Source organism: Polypterus senegalus, chromosome 8 (assembly GCF_016835505.1).
Source record: "Polypterus senegalus isolate Bchr_013 chromosome 8, ASM1683550v1, whole genome shotgun sequence".
Lineage (NCBI taxonomy): Eukaryota > Metazoa > Chordata > Cladistia > Polypteriformes > Polypteridae > Polypterus > Polypterus senegalus.
The window spans coordinates 29911521-29919676 of NC_053161.1; the positions used below are offsets into that span (position 1 = coordinate 29911521).

The 8156-nt window shown below is 33.5% G+C and overlaps 1 protein-coding gene across 1 annotated transcript in view; it reads right to left on the reverse strand.

Moving 5' to 3' along the window:
* The window catches only part of LOC120533860 (PDZ domain-containing RING finger protein 4-like), a 418723-nt gene that overhangs the window by 215874 nt on the left and 194693 nt on the right, over nucleotides 1-8156 (reverse strand). The gene's annotated exons all lie outside the window — the stretch shown is intronic.

Here is an 8156-nt window from a genome sequence, read left to right on the forward strand (position 1 = left end):
CCCCTTCAACTCAGTACTTTGGATGCACCTTTGGCATCTATGGCAGCCTTCAGTCTGTGCGCACAGGACTCTCTCTCCCTCTCTCTGTGATACACCTAAATCATCACTGGTGAAGACAATTGGAAAGTCTGCCTTGTGGTGAGTCAGTATCATTGACTAACCTACACAATGAAGACACAAGAACACTCCAAGCAACCCTGTGAAAAGGCAATTTAAATGGCAAGTCAGGTGATGTATTTAAAAAACAGCCACTGAAAATCTCTTTGAGTCCAGTTAAATCAGTCTTTAAGAAATTGAACAAGAATGGCACAACTGTAAATCTGCCTAAAGCAGAGTGCTTGGGCAAGAGCATGACTAGTGAGGGAGGCCACCAAGAAACCTAGGATAACTCTGAAGAAGTTACAAGCTACAGTGTCTGAGATTGAAGAGACGGGGCAATGCAACAACTGTTGTCCTGGTACAATCGCAGCTTTATTGGAAAGTGACAAAGAGAAAAAAAAACACAAATAGTAACAATTTCTGAGGCAGACCTTCATGGCTTATGAATGTAGAAGATAATTGTGAATGCAGCACAATACAAGGAAATCCTGGCAGAAAACCTAATGCAGCCTACAGGAATCCTGTGCCTTGGGAGAAGATTGATTTTTCAAAAAGACGATGACTCCAAGCATAAAGCCAAAGCTACACAGGAAATGCTTAATCACAAAGTTAAAGTCCTTGAGTGGCTGAGTTAAAGTCTAGATCTCAATCCTACTAAGAATTTTTGGCTGGACTTTAAAAAGGTTACTCACAATCCTCATGCAACCTGACAGAGCTTGAGCAGTTTTTCAAAGAAGAATGGGGAGAAACTGCAGATGTGGAAAATTAATAGAGACTTGTGAACAAACCCTCAAGGATATCATGGCCACCAAAGGTACATCTACTTAATACTTACTTTAAGGATGGAAAACCCATGCTATCAGTTCTTTTGTGTTTTATATTTGTAATTAATTTAGTCCACTTTACAGAGATCTGTTTTCCCTTTGACAGTAAAGAGACTTTTTTCTGTTGATCAGTGTCAAAAAAGCCAAATAAAATCCAATGACATTTAGAGTAGTATCATAACATGTGCACTCTTCCAGGGCTGAATACTTTTTAAAGGCACTGTATATTTTCACTGCTTGAATTATTTTATAAAGCAATCTGAATCAATCACAATTAATACTTTTTGTCTATTATAAATTAACTGTAGAACTGTACTTTTGTGTATGTATGCAATACCTCTTTTGAATGTTCTCAGATAAAATGTTTATGCCTATTTTCGTTTCAAATTTTCTAAACTGTTTCTGTACCATTCATGATTTTATGAAATTTTGCAATGACATGATTTCCAACATCTTCATATCAATCTAGGAGCTTCCTGTCACTAAATGTGAAAAAACAAAAGACGCACATGACATTTAATAGCAGCTTGGTTGATAGTGTGGGTTTTAATCTTCTCAAAGTCCTTTATCCACTACAGCAGTAAATACAATGATATTCCTTCTAATCAATCTAGACCCTATTGTTTTATTAGCTTGTTTTTCTGTTTGACTGTCAGATAAGAAATTGTACTGGTTTCCCATGGTAAGAAGCCAGCATCTTCTTAAGACACAAATTTTCACTAATTTGAAATCTAGCAAGGCCGTGAAATATTACTCATCAAAAAAACTTGCTGACATGAGAAATACTTTCAATAAAACGTCATGGATTTCTTACTTATAATAAAATGACAAACACATTTTGCATTTTTAGTAGATTTTTTAAAAGTGTGAATAAAATAATTTGCATTCATTCCAAATTTTAAAGTTAAACTTTATACTTTAAAATCCAAGGAAACTTTTATCATCGGTCAAAGCAATAAATATTTAAAATGAAAATGAGGTGATTAAATAAAGACACCAATCTAGAAGGAAAAATAAGTTTCTTAGCTAGGAAACAAAACATTGAATGTTTAACATTCTGGACCATGTTTCTTCTAGTTAAAGAAAATATCAATCAAAGTTGTGCCCTCTAGGTCACTTGTACATAGTAGAAAACTGCAAACAGAAAGGGAAAATCTACTTCTTTAAAGTCAGATTGTCAATTGTTCAGCAGTCCTGGCAAGCTATACATACACAACATAACAAGAATGTAAGTGGTGTTATTCGTATCAGTTTCCACATATTTTAAATTCTCTAGTGATAATGTTAATCCCCGCACTTGGCAAACCTTATCAATATTACTCCAAAGTATGGCCATCAGATTACATAATGTGTGGCCACAACTCATTTCACATAACTTGTTAATGTGTGCCTAAAGCACACTAATTTTATAATGTTCATTTGCATGATTTTTGAAGTTCTGAAAAATGTGGACCAGGCAATTTTTGAATGAAAATCACCCAATGCTATTAACTTCAAATGACCAATTAATGCACAACAATCCTAAATGCTCACATATACATACAGTACCTAGTGAGTTACAGTAATTAAATGTATTTTTAGATGAAAAATTCTAATTCTATACTACTGTACTATATACCACTATCAGACAATTTTGGTCCTATACTGCTTAAATGTATCAGTCAGTCATGTATGTCCATTCAAAAAATTTTTAAACACTATTCAAGTGTTTGAACTATGGCAATATACTGCAGTTCCTGGGAAAAAAACCCCATAAAGACGACAGGTGAACTGGGATCAGAGCACTATGAACAAAGAATACTATGGAAAATAATGTTAAAAAGTATATGAAATATAAAAGTTTGAAATATTGAATTTTAAAGTCTGAAGCTGTGTTTGAAAGACTTAAAAGCTCACCTTCACTCTACACTTGCAGATAAAAAAGAAAGAAATTGAACAGTAAATTCAGATTGTACAATCAGAAATGGAGTGGGGTGTGTGTGTTTGTGTGTGTGTGTGCGCGCGTGTGTGTGTGTGTGTGTGTGTGCATTCTGCAATTGACTCCACCACATGCAAGGCTGGTTCCTGCCATATCCATAATATTGTAAATGTAGGCTCTGGCCTCCTTAATCTAAAGTGGATTAAACTTGTCAAAAGATGATGAACAAAAAGAAATGACCATGCATACATTTACCTTGTTGTAATCACTGAAACTAGTAGGCTAAGAAGTGAAACTGTAGCTGAAACTAGACTTCTGCAGAACTGGAAGTCAAACTTACTGCTTCATTTCTTTTACATTTTTTATTTTATAATACAACAGAAAAATGTATTGATTTCCTCAAAAATGCTATTCTGGAAACATGCAAAAAAAAATCAACTTAAAAACTCAGCATCGATAAAAAACCCAGAGTCTAAAGTCTTTTAATTCTAGACAGGTTCTTACTAAGCTTTTATGTTAAACTCTAAATGAATGGTTATATCCTGTCTTTTTTGGAAGCGGTCTCTTAACCAATGAACAAATAAAATATGAATTGTGCCACTTGCATCCTGCATGAGTGATGATAAGCATATGAGATAAAAAATGGATTTATACTGTGCCTGATGATAAATCTTTTGAAATAAAAATTTTTATTTCACTGACGGTATTCCAAATACTGCAACATGAGTGATACTGATGGGATTCGCTTTAGAAAAGATTAAAGTAGCAGATTCCTGCTTAAAGTATTTCAATAAACTTGAATGGCCTGTCTGATAAGAATTACTTGTTTCAGTGGATATCAGCGACAACTTTAAAAGAATACTAAATATTAAATGCAGATCACACTGCAATAAAAATCCCACGTGTAAAGCATTTATCTTGTTTCCACTTCTCATTCACTGATCACTCATAAATACTTTTTATATAGGAGTTACAAAAGGACTGATTAAATCTTTATACAAAATACAATTACTGTATATCAGAATTACACAGCACAGACTTTTCTTGGATAGGAAAATATTTTTAACATTAAAAATCATAAAGATGCCTTCACTCTAAACCTTTTCAGAATGAAACTTTGTGCTGAAACAGTGTTACTTATAATATCTTCTGGCTGTTTCTGGACTTGTATAGTATATCTGAAGAAAAAAGGGCAATAAGAAGATTAAGTACACTGAATTTCAGAAACAAACCAGTGAAAAGTAGCAAAGAACAAAATGGAACTTTTCGCCAAAGAACAAACACCAATATTATAGCTAAGGCATCATGCACTATGTAAATATATGTAATGCACATTTGTAAGCACTCTAGAAAACTATTATTAGAAACGCTATAAAAAGCATGTTTTGCTTCATTACATAACTAGGTTTATTCAATGACCAAAAGGAAAAGTTTTTCTCCATACAAAGCTATTCAGATATGTATTTCAAAGAGCATTGAACCTTCAGCTTTATTAACGCCAGCTCAATGGATGTTTGATTCATTCATTATGGCATATTACTGGACAGTATGATGGCACAGTAGGTGGGACTTTTGCCTCACAGCTGGGACCAGGTAATTTCTGACCAGGCAACATTAGGCTTGAACTTCCCAAGCATGGGTTTATGTTATGTACGATAAACTGGCCATTCCATCTTGTATTGGTATATAATTGGGTTAATTGGGTATACTTAGCAAAAGATAAATCACCTTATATTTACTACCAGAAAAAACAGATTATGCTCCATTAATATTCACACAAGTTATCAATTATTTTGCAAAGCAATTTACAAAAAAATAACTAACTATCTTAAACAAAGTTTGATGAGCATGCTGAATTATTAAGAATACCTACAGCATGCGCTAATAATATATCCTGGTATTTTTCACTACTGCATGATTGTTCGACTTATTCAGTGTAATAAATGTAGGAAAGTGTGTGGCAAGTCCACCAAAATGGATGTTTCTCCATTTATTCTTACTATATAGTAATGAGCATTTTCAGTTATCGAGGTGAAATATTACAGGAAGAAAAAGGAATTTCCCAAAGGTATCAGAAGTGTGACCTTACTTATTTTGTAAACTACAAGTCAACGTTAAGTGTCAAGCAATGACAGACTAATGTGATAAACAGAACATCTATGTACTAGCTAAGTATCTACAGGTAAGCAGAAGTTCTATTACTATTAATTTATTTTTTTAACTACAGTATATTTTTGTCTCTACTTGAGTTTCTCACATTATTTCAGCCTGACCTCAGTGCAAATTAATATGTCTATTTTGCTAACTTTTTACATCTATCTAACCCCTTTGCCTTTTATGTCTCTGGGAAATGTGCCAAAAAATTAAAGAAGAGACTTCTAAAGTGGTCTAAGTTTTTACATGTAAATACTGTACTAAAATGAAAAAACACAACAAAATAGTTGGAGTAAATGTTTTTGTTGGCTTCAAGGAACTTGAAAAGGTGAAAAGCTGTGTCTCTACATTATTATTATTTTTATGGAAGCCAATGATGAAATGGCAGTTACAAAAGGCACTTCAACATTTTGTTCTAGACAAAAATAATCAGCATATGTACTATGGTGTCCTTTATTCATAGCTGATTTGTGTAAATTTACAATTAAAAATTGCAGAGCTGTTTTAAAACCCAATTACAGTAGTGCTTTAAATACTATTATCCTATACACTTTGTACATATTTAACTAAACAATAAGCAATTAAATATTTAAAAAATCAAGCAATTTTCAAACTGTTGACCTCCCAAGCAACCCTAAAGATCACAAGCTTAATTATTCACACAATAGGCCACTGCCATTTCTAACCTTCCTGTCAAGTGTTACTGCTACACTTATTGAGTCTTTGGTATTTTAACAACAGGCTACTAAGAAAATTGATTACAAACTATTGTTAAAGAAGAGCTTAGTAAAGGTTCACAAGTGTAAGCATTGATTTATGTGGAAAGGGAGTAAATGGGTCCCTCAGAAATTTTGCACTTAGTCAAATTGAATGTAACAAAGCTTTCCATCAGGCAAATATTTTATTGGCAGGTCATATACTGGTCAATGGAACAATTAAAAAGAAATGTGCATGAAGATGATCAAAACTCTCCACTCCACAAACATATTAATTAACTTTACAGTCTAATAAACACTTACGGGTTCAATCTTATTGCTGACGGCTGAGGTTTTCAGTATTTACTAATGAAATAAACATTTGCTAGGTGACCATAAACATAATATGTACAGGTGATTAATAACTAATGACATTTAAATGACTGTTAATGACTAAAATGTTGCTGACTCTGTCGACATCTGCAAATTTTAATGAAATACAACATTCCTATAGAAATGTCAGATTCGTAAGAAAGTCACAATGCACTCATTTACACTTTTGATAATGACATCCAGCATTTACAATAAGGAATCCTTCATTCATTTTTACCGTATATGACTGGTGTCACAGATACTCAAGTGATTACCATTGCTGACTAATTATTTTGCTATTTACAAAAGTCACTTAACAAAAATTAGGCAGAGAACTCCTGAGTATACATGCACACAAGCAGCAAAACTACAAGATGAATTTTTAATATTTTTTCAATTGTAAAAGTACAAAATGCAATTTAAATGTAAAATATTTACTTGTTTTAATTTCTTATTTCAGATAAAGCATTTGAATGTGAAACCATGGCAATAATGCCATTATAACAGAGACTTACAGCATATGCAGTTCACAGCACTGGCCAACTATCCCTATTCCCCATGAGACTAAAGGAAACTTTCTCATATGACATGCTACTGGCCAAAGCCATCTGTTGCACAAGTACTGGCTTATATTAAAAGAAATCCTTTTAAACTATGACAATTTACTTTCAATCATGCTGGGCCTGAAACCTGATATGACTGGTTTCCAAAAAGCCAAGTGAGTTAAGAGTGCCATAGACAGGTGCCCTTGCATCCATAGGTTATGAATCACTGAGGTTTTTAAAAGAACAATCTTTTTAGGCGATGACAGCACACTGGATGAAGCACAGGAGGATATCAGTGAAGGGCAAAAATGAAAGCAAGTCAAGTATGAATTATGAGATATCTGAACTATTGTGGAAGACAATTAAAGCCAAGTACATCTTACATTGTGTTTTACTACATTAAAATCAATATTGTTTTCAAAAAAGAGAATAGAAAAACAGCTAAAAAGTGTTTCTTTATATTTAACTAGCAGAAGAAAATAAAGTTGTTTTGTAAGTTGGATATTATTTTGACAGAAATCAAATGTGCCTCATAACAAGTGCATAAAATGTCAGTTTGACATGCTTGTAAAAAAGGGCTTTGATTATGCCCTTCGTGAAAAAATAAAGATTTATTGATTTGACTGACAATACAGGAAGTGTGTTTTGTCACACACTCACCAATTCTGTTGCCAAGACAGCATCAATATGGAATTGTGAAATTGTGCATTTCCACAAACCACTGAGGGGTTTATAATAAAAGAAATATAGTTAAAATCTAACAGATATTTATGTTTGATTTCTTTGTCACTTGACTGGACCACAAAATTGAATGCAGAATATTTTTAAACATTACTTATATGATCTGTTTTATAAAGAAAGGTACCAGATTTCCCTGTATATAAGGTAACCTGATATTTATCTGTATACAGTAAAGGTCAATTTATAATTTCACAAATTATAAAATGTGGCATAATCTGCCCAAACAAAACACATTCAAATTTATTTTATATTTTATACTTTGCATTAACATCTGGCATTGTATTTTCTATTTCAGGTTTAAACATTTTTAACCAATGCAAGTAACTGTGTGACAGCACATATCGGAATAGGATCAAAGGAGGACAGAAGAATATCCAGTGAGCAGAAGTTCTCTTGTTGATGCCAGAGGTCATAGGAGAATGGTCAGACTGGTTCAAGCTGATAGAAAAGTAAGAGTAACTCAAATAACTACTTGTCACAACTTGAAGCAGATGGGCTAAAGCAGCAGGAGACCACACCGGGTGCAACTCCTGCCACTCCTGTTGGGTAAGAACAGGAAATTGAGGCTACAATTCACATGGGCTCACCAAAATTGGACAACAGAAGATTGGAAAAACGTTGCCTCATCGGATGAGTCTCGATTTCTGCTGTAAAATTTGGATGGTGGGGTCAGAATTTGGCATCAACAACATGAAAGCATGGATCCATCCACTCTTGTGATGGTGGTGTAACGAGTGACACATATTTTCTTGGCACACTTTAGGCCCCTTAGTACCAACTAAGCATTGTTTTAAATGCTACAGCCTAC